We start from the raw sequence: 14,989 nt of genomic DNA, 5'->3' as shown, positions 1-14,989 counted from the left end.
AAGGTTAAATGTATGATTCCATTTCAGAACGACTTGATTTATGGTTTAATTGAAATGATCATTTCTTTCACACTACCCTCCATCTTCTGTCTGAGAACAAAAAAGAAGCAGAGAGAAAATCAGCCTTCACTCTAATTTGACTCAAAACCTCCCATACACACAAAATAAAAGTAAGACAGAATGAAGCAAGAAAAGGACATCCATAATCCTTATAAACTAACAGGCAGATGACCCATTTTTACCAAGACCAGAGAAATAACATAAACTCTATCACAAAAAATGCATACAAGACAATGGCCGGAATGTGTTAATAGATGGTAGATTCATAAGGAAAATGCAAATTATGAAAAGGAACCAAGTGGGAATTCTAGGACATAAAACCATATCTTCAATGAAAAGACTTGAGATGAGCTGACACACGCTTACAACAATGATGGACTTCAAAGACTTTATGCTAAGTAAAACAAACAAACAAAAAACCTACACATGGTATGATTCCTTTTATACAAAATTGATGGATAAGGCAAATCCGTATACACAGAAAGCTACTTAGTGGTTACCTGGGACTTGGGAACAAAGCGTATATTGATCATAAATGGGGAGAGGGTCACTTTTAGGGGTGATGCAAAATTTCTCAATGTGGATTGTGGTGATGGATACACGACTCTATAATCTTTCGAAAGAAACATTGACTTGTACACTTAATGTGTCAAAGTTTTGGAAGGTGTAATGAAGATGTGTTGCTGAAGGGGTAATTCCGTTAAATAGAAGGCAAATTTCTACAGTTCAATAGTGCAATACGGCAAGAATAGTTAACAATAATTTATTATATTTAGAATTGCTAGAATCTTTCAAAAGTTCCCAACAGAAAGCAAGAATAAATGTTTCACGTGAATAATGACCCATTTACCCAGGTCTGATCAGTACGTGTTATATGCTGCTATTAAAATATATCACGTACTCCTTGAATATGTACAATTATTGTGCATCAATAAAAAATTTTATAAAAAAGTTACAACTTTAGCTACTCACCCCATTCTCTGAAGTGGAGGCCCACATACCAGGCTTTCTATCTTGGCAAAACAGGACAGGGAAAAAAAAAAAAAAAAAAGCAAAGGCAAACTCTTAGAAAATACTTAACAGTGAAAATAAAAAAAGCACTGAAATTGCTTTCTTCATGAGAGGTTCTTAGGTCATTATTTAATACAGGCATAGCGTTCCCTCAGTACTGGCATTGACACACCAATGAGATTTCTAGTACATATCACAGTTGCTTGACCTAATCTTAATACAATCATTTTAATGTCCTCATGTCAAGGAAACAGGTCAAGAACAAAGTGTAAAAACAGACGTGCTCCCAGTGTTACTATGCTGTCACTGGGGGGTTACGAAATAAGCCAGGATCTGAAAGTCTTACTTGTCCTACTAGAGGGCCACTCATCTGGACCTCAGATTGACATCTGCAATGTATCGCTCACCGTCCTCACACACTGAGGCTCATCATCGATCCAGACAATAACCCTTCCAACAAACAAGTATTTTCCACAGCCAGGCTTATTTTGTGCAGTCTAGTCTAATGCTTTACGAATACAGACAAGTAAATGTACAGTAGACGTTTTGTTTAGTATCTGCATAATGGAACACGCATAGACATAAGATGAAAAAAATGACCTCGCATTGTTCTAATAAAATTAGAGAAAATCTACGGTGGAAATTTATATAAGCCTTTTGAATCAACTAAACCTGTACGGAATAGGGCATGTAGCGAAGTAATATATGGTGTGATTACAGTACATACATGAACAAAGATATCTATGTGGTGAATGTGCCAGATGAAGATAAAAATATTCAATAATTAGGACACTTGAATTTCATTACAAGGTCATTTTCTCTCAACACAAAATGGTGAAAGGGAGAAATACGTAAGACATTCCCCAAAATTGTGTAAGTTACTTCCAAAAGAGATCTAACCATAGTGAAGTAACAAAATAGAAGATTCCTTGAAGAGGGTAGAAACATCCACGGGCAAATATATGCACTGTAAAATGGATCTCCACTAAGCTACTTATGTAATGAACACATAGTCCTCGAAGTTCTGACTTCAGCAGCCACAGATACCCAGAAGAATTTCAAAAGTACCAAAGTGGTTGCTCACCTCGCTTCCCTGAAGTACAACAACTTGTTCTCATTTTTAACCTGTAACAAGGCATCATATAAAAAAAAAATACATCAGGTCACAGACGCACCAAATTGGAAAGAAACAAAGTGCAACATTGGGTTCTTTATAATTATTTATCATACAGGCTTCCCAGCATCTGAGTCCTTGGGATAAACATAAGAGTTGATCTTTTGTCACCTTTGTCGTTTCATTCATTCACTTGTTTCCTCCCTGAATTCTTAATCTGCACTTTCCTCGATACCAAGCTATGTGAGTTAGTGACACAACAATTTGTGCATGAATGCAGAGTTCTAAAGCTGTATTCAACCAAAAAGATTTGATGAGAATAACCTGTGGTGTGAAAAATGGAAGGTCCAGGAGAGTGGCCGTGTGAGATCAATGAGGAGGACATCAAGTGGGCCGGTGCGGAAAGGGTTATTTGTCCTGCTCTAAAACAATAGAGGGCCACTCGGCTGCACCTCAACATCCTCAGGTACTTGTGCTTTTCCTTCATCCAGACCAGTCCACTTCCAATAAATAAGGATTCCTCACACCACACTAATGCCCCTAAAAATTTATCACCTGCATTCAGCTTAGAGCAGAGTGCAGCACAGGGGGACGTCTCACTTGACTTTCGTGAAGCTGGCTGTAATGGCAACTCCAGAAGCTTCTCAGGACCCTTCGGTCTGCAGCAATACTTCAAGTGATACTGCAGTGGGACAGCTGTCAGTGATGATATCCTACTCAAAACAATAGAACCCAAAACCGGGGGTTACCTGGCAGCGCGGATTGTATCGTATAAAGGACTATTAAACTATGACAGGATGTATCCGACGTAAATATACACTGTGACATTTTTCCCGTCAGATTGGTTTCTAGTCCCTATCCAAAGCACATATACGTGTTCATGTTACACACATAGGATAATTACCGAACTTGACTCTGTTTTATCTGACTAGGAATCAAATGATTTCAACATAATCCACATCCAGGCTTGCCAATTCTATTCCTGAATCTTTGCCTTCATTGACATACAAATACAGCAAAATCCCTGAGTATTTTCTTATTCAGTCCTCAGTATTATTGTATAAAATACATTTCCTTGCAGAGGCTGTGTAAAAGCACGCGGTCAAAGAATACTTTAGCTAGCTTCCTGATTTGGCTGACTTTCCAACATCTTCTTAGTTGCGTTTAATGCACTATTATTTGCAAGAGTGAGAAATATTAAGGGCAAGTGACTGAAAATAATAAATAGATAAGTATAATATATGCATGAACAATACACACAAACTATTAACCACTACAGCAAACTAATGATCAACTGTTATTATTAAAGATTCAATCTACATTAATAAAGTTCTTATTAATAAATTTTGAATTGAAATCTCTAACACCTATGAAGATATGTGAGGAGTCTAGGTCCTATTCTGATATATACAACACACACACAGAGGAATAGACACTTATATACCTGTAGATGCTATAAGGTTAAATGTATGATTCCATTTCAGAACGACTTGATTTATGGTTTAATTGAAATGATCATTTCTTTCACACTACCCTCCATCTTCTGTCTGAGAACAAAAAAGAAGCAGAGAGAAAATCAGCCTTCACTCTAATTTGACTCAAAACCTCCCATACACACAAAATAAAAGTAAGACAGAATGAAGCAAGAAAAGGACATCCATAATCCTTATAAACTAACAGGCAGATGACCCATTTTTACCAAGACCAGAGAAATAACATAAACTCTATCACAAAAAATGCATACAAGACAATGGCCGGAATGTGTTAATAGATGGTAGATTCATAAGGAAAATGCAAATTATGAAAAGGAACCAAGTGGGAATTCTAGGACATAAAACCATATCTTCAATGAAAAGACTTGAGATGAGCTGACACACGCTTACAACAATGATGGACTTCAAAGACTTTATGCTAAGTAAAACAAACAAACAAAAAACCTACACATGGTATGATTCCTTTTATACAAAATTGATGGATAAGGCAAATCCGTATACACAGAAAGCTACTTAGTGGTTACCTGGGACTTGGGAACAAAGCGTATATTGATCATAAATGGGGAGAGGGTCACTTTTAGGGGTGATGCAAAATTTCTCAATGTGGATTGTGGTGATGGATACACGACTCTATAATCTTTCGAAAGAAACATTGACTTGTACACTTAATGTGTCAAAGTTTTGGAAGGTGTAATGAAGATGTGTTGCTGAAGGGGTAATTCCGTTAAATAGAAGGCAAATTTCTACAGTTCAATAGTGCAATACGGCAAGAATAGTTAACAATAATTTATTATATTTAGAATTGCTAGAATCTTTCAAAAGTTCCCAACAGAAAGCAAGAATAAATGTTTCACGTGAATAATGACCCATTTACCCAGGTCTGATCAGTACGTGTTATATGCTGCTATTAAAATATATCACGTACTCCTTGAATATGTACAATTATTGTGCATCAATAAAAAATTTTATAAAAAAGTTACAACTTTAGCTACTCACCCCATTCTCTGAAGTGGAGGCCCACATACCAGGCTTTCTATCTTGGCAAAACAGGACAGGGAAAAAAAAAAAAAAAAAAGCAAAGGCAAACTCTTAGAAAATACTTAACAGTGAAAATAAAAAAAGCACTGAAATTGCTTTCTTCATGAGAGGTTCTTAGGTCATTATTTAATACAGGCATAGCGTTCCCTCAGTACTGGCATTGACACACCAATGAGATTTCTAGTACATATCACAGTTGCTTGACCTAATCTTAATACAATCATTTTAATGTCCTCATGTCAAGGAAACAGGTCAAGAACAAAGTGTAAAAACAGACGTGCTCCCAGTGTTACTATGCTGTCACTGGGGGGTTACGAAATAAGCCAGGATCTGAAAGTCTTACTTGTCCTACTAGAGGGCCACTCATCTGGACCTCAGATTGACATCTGCAATGTATCGCTCACCGTCCTCACACACTGAGGCTCATCATCGATCCAGACAATAACCCTTCCAACAAACAAGTATTTTCCACAGCCAGGCTTATTTTGTGCAGTCTAGTCTAATGCTTTACGAATACAGACAAGTAAATGTACAGTAGACGTTTTGTTTAGTATCTGCATAATGGAACACGCATAGACATAAGATGAAAAAAATGACCTCGCATTGTTCTAATAAAATTAGAGAAAATCTACGGTGGAAATTTATATAAGCCTTTTGAATCAACTAAACCTGTACGGAATAGGGCATGTAGCGAAGTAATATATGGTGTGATTACAGTACATATATGAACAAAGATATCTATGTGGTGAATGTGCCAGATGAAGATAAAAATATTCAATAATTAGGACACTTGAATTTCATTACAAGGTCATTTTCTCTCAACACAAAATGGTGAAAGGGAGAAATACGTAAGACATTCCCCAAAATTGTGTAAGTTACTTCCAAAAGAGATCTAACCATAGTGAAGTAACAAAATAGAAGATTCCTTGAAGAGGGTAGAAACATCCACGGGCAAATATATGCACTGTAAAATGGATCTCCACTAAGCTACTTATGTAATGAACACATAGTCCTCGAAGTTCTGACTTCAGCAGCCACAGATACCCAGAAGAATTTCAAAAGTACCAAAGTGGTTGCTCACCTCGCTTCCCTGAAGTACAACAACTTGTTCTCATTTTTAACCTGTAACAAGGCATCATATAAAAAAAAAATACATCAGGTCACAGACGCACCAAATTGGAAAGAAACAAAGTGCAACATTGGGTTCTTTATAATTATTTATCATACAGGCTTCCCAGCATCTGAGTCCTTGGGATAAACATAAGAGTTGATCTTTTGTCACCTTTGTCGTTTCATTCATTCACTTGTTTCCTCCCTGAATTCTTAATCTGCACTTTCCTCGATACCAAGCTATGTGAGTTAGTGACACAACAATTTGTGCATGAATGCAGAGTTCTAAAGCTGTATTCAACCAAAAAGATTTGATGAGAATAACCTGTGGTGTGAAAAATGGAAGGTCCAGGAGAGTGGCCGTGTGAGATCAATGAGGAGGACATCAAGTGGGCCGGTGCGGAAAGGGTTATTTGTCCTGCTCTAAAACAATAGAGGGCCACTCGGCTGCACCTCAACATCCTCAGGTACTTGTGCTTTTCCTTCATCCAGACCAGTCCACTTCCAATAAATAAGGATTCCTCACACCACACTAATGCCCCTAAAAATTTATCACCTGCATTCAGCTTAGAGCAGAGTGCAGCACAGGGGGACGTCTCACTTGACTTTCGTGAAGCTGGCTGTAATGGCAACTCCAGAAGCTTCTCAGGACCCTTCGGTCTGCAGCAATACTTCAAGTGATACTGCAGTGGGACAGCTGTCAGTGATGATATCCTACTCAAAACAATAGAACCCAAAACCGGGGGTTACCTGGCAGCGCGGATTGTATCGTATAAAGGACTATTAAACTATGACAGGATGTATCCGACGTAAATATACACTGTGACATTTTTCCCGTCAGATTGGTTTCTAGTCCCTATCCAAAGCACATATACGTGTTCATGTTACACACATAGGATAATTACCGAACTTGACTCTGTTTTATCTGACTAGGAATCAAATGATTTCAACATAATCCACATCCAGGCTTGCCAATTCTATTCCTGAATCTTTGCCTTCATTGACATACAAATACAGCAAAATCCCTGAGTATTTTCTTATTCAGTCCTCAGTATTATTGTATAAAATACATTTCCTTGCAGAGGCTGTGTAAAAGCACGCGGTCAAAGAATACTTTAGCTAGCTTCCTGATTTGGCTGACTTTCCAACATCTTCTTAGTTGCGTTTAATGCACTATTATTTGCAAGAGTGAGAAATATTAAGGGCAAGTGACTGAAAATAATAAATAGATAAGTATAATATATGCATGAACAATACACACAAACTATTAACCACTACAGCAAACTAATGATCAACTGTTATTATTAAAGATTCAATCTACATTAATAAAGTTCTTATTAATAAATTTTGAATTGAAATCTCTAACACCTATGAAGATATGTGAGGAGTCTAGGTCCTATTCTGATATATACAACACACACACAGAGGAATAGACACTTATATACCTGTAGATGCTATAAGGTTAAATGTATGATTCCATTTCAGAACGACTTGATTTATGGTTTAATTGAAATGATCATTTCTTTCACACTACCCTCCATCTTCTGTCTGAGAACAAAAAAGAAGCAGAGAGAAAATCAGCCTTCACTCTAATTTGACTCAAAACCTCCCATACACACAAAATAAAAGTAAGACAGAATGAAGCAAGAAAAGGACATCCATAATCCTTATAAACTAACAGGCAGATGACCCATTTTTACCAAGACCAGAGAAATAACATAAACTCTATCACAAAAAATGCATACAAGACAATGGCCGGAATGTGTTAATAGATGGTAGATTCATAAGGAAAATGCAAATTATGAAAAGGAACCAAGTGGGAATTCTAGGACATAAAACCATATCTTCAATGAAAAGACTTGAGATGAGCTGACACACGCTTACAACAATGATGGACTTCAAAGACTTTATGCTAAGTAAAACAAACAAACAAAAAACCTACACATGGTATGATTCCTTTTATACAAAATTGATGGATAAGGCAAATCCGTATACACAGAAAGCTACTTAGTGGTTACCTGGGACTTGGGAACAAAGCGTATATTGATCATAAATGGGGAGAGGGTCACTTTTAGGGGTGATGCAAAATTTCTCAATGTGGATTGTGGTGATGGATACACGACTCTATAATCTTTCGAAAGAAACATTGACTTGTACACTTAATGTGTCAAAGTTTTGGAAGGTGTAATGAAGATGTGTTGCTGAAGGGGTAATTCCGTTAAATAGAAGGCAAATTTCTACAGTTCAATAGTGCAATACGGCAAGAATAGTTAACAATAATTTATTATATTTAGAATTGCTAGAATCTTTCAAAAGTTCCCAACAGAAAGCAAGAATAAATGTTTCACGTGAATAATGACCCATTTACCCAGGTCTGATCAGTACGTGTTATATGCTGCTATTAAAATATATCACGTACTCCTTGAATATGTACAATTATTGTGCATCAATAAAAAATTTTATAAAAAAGTTACAACTTTAGCTACTCACCCCATTCTCTGAAGTGGAGGCCCACATACCAGGCTTTCTATCTTGGCAAAACAGGACAGGGAAAAAAAAAAAAAAAAAAGCAAAGGCAAACTCTTAGAAAATACTTAACAGTGAAAATAAAAAAAGCACTGAAATTGCTTTCTTCATGAGAGGTTCTTAGGTCATTATTTAATACAGGCATAGCGTTCCCTCAGTACTGGCATTGACACACCAATGAGATTTCTAGTACATATCACAGTTGCTTGACCTAATCTTAATACAATCATTTTAATGTCCTCATGTCAAGGAAACAGGTCAAGAACAAAGTGTAAAAACAGACGTGCTCCCAGTGTTACTATGCTGTCACTGGGGGGTTACGAAATAAGCCAGGATCTGAAAGTCTTACTTGTCCTACTAGAGGGCCACTCATCTGGACCTCAGATTGACATCTGCAATGTATCGCTCACCGTCCTCACACACTGAGGCTCATCATCGATCCAGACAATAACCCTTCCAACAAACAAGTATTTTCCACAGCCAGGCTTATTTTGTGCAGTCTAGTCTAATGCTTTACGAATACAGACAAGTAAATGTACAGTAGACGTTTTGTTTAGTATCTGCATAATGGAACACGCATAGACATAAGATGAAAAAAATGACCTCGCATTGTTCTAATAAAATTAGAGAAAATCTACGGTGGAAATTTATATAAGCCTTTTGAATCAACTAAACCTGTACGGAATAGGGCATGTAGCGAAGTAATATATGGTGTGATTACAGTACATATATGAACAAAGATATCTATGTGGTGAATGTGCCAGATGAAGATAAAAATATTCAATAATTAGGACACTTGAATTTCATTACAAGGTCATTTTCTCTCAACACAAAATGGTGAAAGGGAGAAATACGTAAGACATTCCCCAAAATTGTGTAAGTTACTTCCAAAAGAGATCTAACCATAGTGAAGTAACAAAATAGAAGATTCCTTGAAGAGGGTAGAAACATCCACGGGCAAATATATGCACTGTAAAATGGATCTCCACTAAGCTACTTATGTAATGAACACATAGTCCTCGAAGTTCTGACTTCAGCAGCCACAGATACCCAGAAGAATTTCAAAAGTACCAAAGTGGTTGCTCACCTCGCTTCCCTGAAGTACAACAACTTGTTCTCATTTTTAACCTGTAACAAGGCATCATATAAAAAAAAATACATCAGGTCACAGACGCACCAAATTGGAAAGAAACAAAGTGCAACATTGGGTTCTTTATAATTATTTATCATACAGGCTTCCCAGCATCCGAGTCCTTGGGATAAACATAAGAGTTGATCTTTTGTCACCTTTGTCGTTTCATTCATTCACTTGTTTCCTCCCTGAATTCTTAATCTGCACTTTCTTCGATACCAAGCTATGTGAGTTAGTGACACAACAATTTGTGCATGAATGCAGAGTTCTAAAGCTGTATTCAACCAAAAAGATTTGATGAGAATAACCTGTGGTGTGAAAAATGGAAGGTCCAGGAGAGTGGCCGTGTGAGATCAATGAGGAGGACATCAAGTGGGCCGGTGCGGAAAGGGTTATTTGTCCTGCTCTAAAACAATAGAGGGCCACTCGGCTGCACCTCAACATCCTCAGGTACTTGTGCTTTTCCTTCATCCAGACCAGTCCACTTCCAATAAATAAGGATTCCTCACACCACACTAATGCCCCTAAAAATTTATCACCTGCATTCAGCTTAGAGCAGAGTGCAGCACAGGGGGACGTCTCACTTGACTTTCGTGAAGCTGGCTGTAATGGCAACTCCAGAAGCTTCTCAGGACCCTTCGGTCTGCAGCAATACTTCAAGTGATACTGCAGTGGGACAGTTGTCAGTGATGATATCCTACTCAAAACAATAGAACCCAAAACCGGGGGTTAACTGGCAGCGCGGATTGTATCGTATAAAGGACTATTAAACTATGACAGGATGTATCCGACGTAAATATACACTGTGACATTTTTCCCGTCAGATTGGTTTCTAGTCCCTATCCAAAGCACATATACGTGTTCATGTTACACACATAGGATAATTACCGAACTTGACTCTGTTTTATCTGACTAGGAATCAAATGATTTCAACATAATCCACATCCAGGCTTGCCAATTCTATTCCTTTATCTTTGCCTTCATTGACATACAAATACAGCAAAATCCCTGAGTATTTTCTTATTCAGTCCTCAGTATTATTGTATAAAATACATTTCCTTGCAGAGGCTGTGTAAAAGCACGCGGTCAAAGAATACTTTAGCTAGCTTCCTGATTTGGCTGACTTTCCAACATCTTCTTAGTTGCGTTTAATGCACTATTATTTGCAAGAGTGAGAAATATTAAGGGCAAGTGACTGAAAATAATAAATAGATAAGTATAATATATGCATGAACAATACACACAAACTATTAACCACTACAGCAAACTAATGATCAACTGTTATTATTAAAGATTCAATCTACATTAATAAAGTTCTTATTAATAAATTTTGAATTGAAATCTCTAACACCTATGAAGATATGTGAGGAGTCTAGGTCCTATTCTGATATATACAACACACACACAGAGGAATAGACACTTATATACCTGTAGATGCTATAAGGTTAAATGTATGATTCCATTTCAGAACGACTTGATTTATGGTTTAATTGAAATGATCATTTCTTTCACACTACCCTCCATCTTCTGTCTGAGAACAAAAAAGAAGCAGAGAGAAAATCAGCCTTCACTCTAATTTGACTCAAAACCTCCCATACACACAAAATAAAAGTAAGACAGAATGAAGCAAGAAAAGGACATCCATAATCCTTATAAACTAACAGGCAGATGACCCATTTTTACCAAGACCAGAGAAATAACATAAACTCTATCACAAAAAATGCATACAAGACAATGGCCGGAATGTGTTAATAGATGGTAGATTCATAAGGAAAATGCAAATTATGAAAAGGAACCAAGTGGGAATTCTAGGACATAAAACCATATCTTCAATGAAAAGACTTGAGATGAGCTGACACACGCTTACAACAATGATGGACTTCAAAGACTTTATGCTAAGTAAAACAAACAAACAAAAAACCTACACATGGTATGATTCCTTTTATACAAAATTGATGGATAAGGCAAATCCGTATACACAGAAAGCTACTTAGTGGTTACCTGGGACTTGGGAACAAAGCGTATATTGATCATAAATGGGGAGAGGGTCACTTTTAGGGGTGATGCAAAATTTCTCAATGTGGATTGTGGTGATGGATACACGACTCTATAATCTTTCGAAAGAAACATTGACTTGTACACTTAATGTGTCAAAGTTTTGGAAGGTGTAATGAAGATGTGTTGCTGAAGGGGTAATTCCGTTAAATAGAAGGCAAATTTCTACAGTTCAATAGTGCAATACGGCAAGAATAGTTAACAATAATTTATTATAGTTAGAATTGCTAGAATCTTTCAAAAGTTCCCAACAGAAAGCAAGAATAAATGTTTCACGTGAATAATGACCCATTTACCCAGGTCTGATCAGTACGTGTTATATGCTGCTATTAAAATATATCACGTACTCCTTGAATATGTACAATTATTGTGCATCAATAAAAAATTTTATAAAAAAGTTACAACTTTAGCTACTCACCCCATTCTCTGAAGTGGAGGCCCACATACCAGGCTTTCTATCTTGGCAAAACAGGACAGGGAAAAAAAAAAAAAAAAAAAGCAAAGGCAAACTCTTAGAAAATACTTAACAGTGAAAATAAAAAAAGCACTGAAATTGCTTTCTTCATGAGAGGTTCTTAGGTCATTATTTAATACAGGCATAGCGTTCCCTCAGTACTGGCATTGACACACCAATGAGATTTCTAGTACATATCACAGTTGCTTGACCTAATCTTAATACAATCATTTTAATGTCCTCATGTCAAGGAAACAGGTCAAGAACAAAGTGTAAAAACAGACGTGCTCCCAGTGTTACTATGCTGTCACTGAGGGGTTACGAAATAAGCCAGGATCTGAAAGTCTTACTTGTCCTACTAGAGGGCCACTCATCTGGACCTCAGATTGACATCTGCAATGTATCGCTCACCGTCCTCACACACTGAGGCTCATCATCGATCCAGACAATAACCCTTCCAACAAACAAGTATTTTCCACAGCCAGGCTTATTTTGTGCAGTCTAGTCTAATGCTTTACGAATACAGACAAGTAAATGTACAGTAGACGTTTTGTTTAGTATCTGCATAATGGAACACGCATAGACATAAGATGAAAAAAATGACCTCGCATTGTTCTAATAAAATTAGAGAAAATCTACGGTGGAAATTTATATAAGCCTTTTGAATCAACTAAACCTGTACGGAATAGGGCATGTAGCGAAGTAATATATGGTGTGATTACAGTACATACATGAACAAAGATATCTATGTGGTGAATGTGCCAGATGAAGATAAAAATATTCAATAATTAGGACACTTGAATTTCATTACAAGGTCATTTTCTCTCAACACAAAATGGTGAAAGGGAGAAATACGTAAGACATTCCCCAAAATTGTGTAAGTTACTTCCAAAAGAGATCTAACCATAGTGAAGTAACAAAATAGAAGATTCCTTGAAGAGGGTAGAAACATCCACGGGCAAATATATGCACTGTAAAATGGATCTCCACTAAGCTACTTATGTAATGAACACATAGTCCTCGAAGTTCTGACTTCAGCAGCCACAGATACCCAGAAGAATTTCAAAAGTACCAAAGTGGTTGCTCACCTCGCTTCCCTGAAGTACAACAACTTGTTCTCATTTTTAACCTGTAACAAGGCATCATATAAAAAAAAATACATCAGGTCACAGACGCACCAAATTGGAAAGAAACAAAGTGCAACATTGGGTTCTTTATAATTATTTATCATACAGGCTTCCCAGCATCCGAGTCCTTGGGATAAACATAAGAGTTGATCTTTTGTCACCTTTGTCGTTTCATTCATTCACTTGTTTCCTCCCTGAATTCTTAATCTGCACTTTCCTCGATACCAAGCTATGTGAGTTAGTGACACAACAATTTGTGCATGAATGCAGAGTTCTAAAGCTGTATTCAACCAAAAAGATTTGATGAGAATAACCTGTGGTGTGAAAAATGGAAGGTCCAGGAGAGTGGCCGTGTGAGATCAATGAGGAGGACATCAAGTGGGCCGGTGCGGAAAGGGTTATTTGTCCTGCTCTAAAACAATAGAGGGCCACTCGGCTGCACCTCAACATCCTCAGGTACTTGTGCTTTTCCTTCATCCAGACCAGTCCACTTCCAATAAATAAGGATTCCTCACACCACACTAATGCCCCTAAAAATTTATCACCTGCATTCAGCTTAGAGCAGAGTGCAGCACAGGGGGACGTCTCACTTGACTTTCGTGAAGCTGGCTGTAATGGCAACTCCAGAAGCTTCTCAGGACCCTTCGGTCTGCAGCAATACTTCAAGTGATACTGCAGTGGGACAGTTGTCAGTGATGATATCCTACTCAAAACAATAGAACCCAAAACCGGGGGTTAACTGGCAGCGCGGATTGTATCGTATAAAGGACTATTAAACTATGACAGGATGTATCCGACGTAAATATACACTGTGACATTTTTCCCGTCAGATTGGTTTCTAGTCCCTATCCAAAGCACATATACGTGTTCATGTTACACACATAGGATAATTACCGAACTTGACTCTGTTTTATCTGACTAGGAATCAAATGATTTCAACATAATCCACATCCAGGCTTGCCAATTCTATTCCTGAATCTTTGCCTTCATTGACATACAAATACAGCAAAATCCCTGAGTATTTTCTTATTCAGTCCTCAGTATTATTGTATAAAATACATTTCCTTGCAGAGGCTGTGTAAAAGCACGCGGTCAAAGAATACTTTAGCTAGCTTCCTGATTTGGCTGACTTTCCAACATCTTCTTAGTTGCGTTTAATGCACTATTATTTGCAAGAGTGAGAAATATTAAGGGCAAGTGACTGAAAATAATAAATAGATAAGTATAATATATGCATGAACAATACACACAAACTATTAACCACTACAGCAAGCTAATGATCAACTGTTATTATTAAAGATTCAATCTACATTAATAAAGTTCTTATTAATAAATTTTGAATTGAAATCTCTAACACCTATGAAGATATGTGAGGAGTCTAGGTCCTATTCTGATATATACAACACACACACAGAGGAATAGACACTTATATACCTGTAGATGCTATAAGGTTAAATGTATGATTCCATTTCAGAACGACTTGATTTATGGTTTAATTGAAATGATCATTTCTTTCACACTACCCTCCATCTTCTGTCTGAGAACAAAAAAGAAGCAGAGAGAAAATCAGCCTTCACTCTAATTTGACTCAAAACCTCCCATACACACAAAATAAAAGTAAGACAGAATGAAGCAAGAAAAGGACATCCATAATCCTTATAAACTAACAGGCAGATGACCCATTTTTACCAAGACCAGAGAAATAACATAAACTCTATCACAAAAAATGCATACAAGACAATGGCCGGAATGTGTTAATAGATGGTAGATTCATGAGGAAAATGCAAATTATGAAAAGGAACCAAGTGGGAATTCTAGGACATAAAACCATATCTTCAATGAAAAGACTTGAGATGAGCTGACACACGC

The 14,989-nt window shown here is 37.1% G+C and overlaps 4 non-coding genes across 4 annotated transcripts; all 4 read right to left on the bottom strand.

Moving 5' to 3' along the window:
• Nucleotides 1-1,443: 1,443 nt before the first annotated feature.
• Nucleotides 1,444-1,510, bottom strand: LOC138382319 (small nucleolar RNA SNORD109A). Its single transcript, XR_011233403.1, has one exon. It is a non-coding gene; the product is annotated as a small nucleolar RNA SNORD109A (small nucleolar RNA).
• Nucleotides 1,511-5,085: 3,575 nt separating this feature from the next.
• On the bottom strand, nucleotides 5,086-5,152 carry LOC138382318 (small nucleolar RNA SNORD109A). Its single transcript, XR_011233402.1, has one exon. It is a non-coding gene; the product is annotated as a small nucleolar RNA SNORD109A (small nucleolar RNA).
• Nucleotides 5,153-8,727: 3,575 nt separating this feature from the next.
• On the bottom strand, nucleotides 8,728-8,794 carry LOC138382316 (small nucleolar RNA SNORD109A). Its single transcript, XR_011233401.1, has one exon. It is a non-coding gene; the product is annotated as a small nucleolar RNA SNORD109A (small nucleolar RNA).
• Nucleotides 8,795-12,369: 3,575 nt separating this feature from the next.
• LOC138382315 (small nucleolar RNA SNORD109A) lies at nucleotides 12,370-12,436 on the bottom strand. The gene has a single exon (XR_011233400.1). It is a non-coding gene; the product is annotated as a small nucleolar RNA SNORD109A (small nucleolar RNA).
• Nucleotides 12,437-14,989: the final 2,553 nt, after the last annotated feature.

This window comes from Eulemur rufifrons, chromosome 3 (assembly GCF_041146395.1).
Source record: "Eulemur rufifrons isolate Redbay chromosome 3, OSU_ERuf_1, whole genome shotgun sequence".
Taxonomy (NCBI): domain Eukaryota; kingdom Metazoa; phylum Chordata; class Mammalia; order Primates; family Lemuridae; genus Eulemur; species Eulemur rufifrons.
This window is presented reverse-complemented; position numbering and strand designations above follow the sequence as displayed.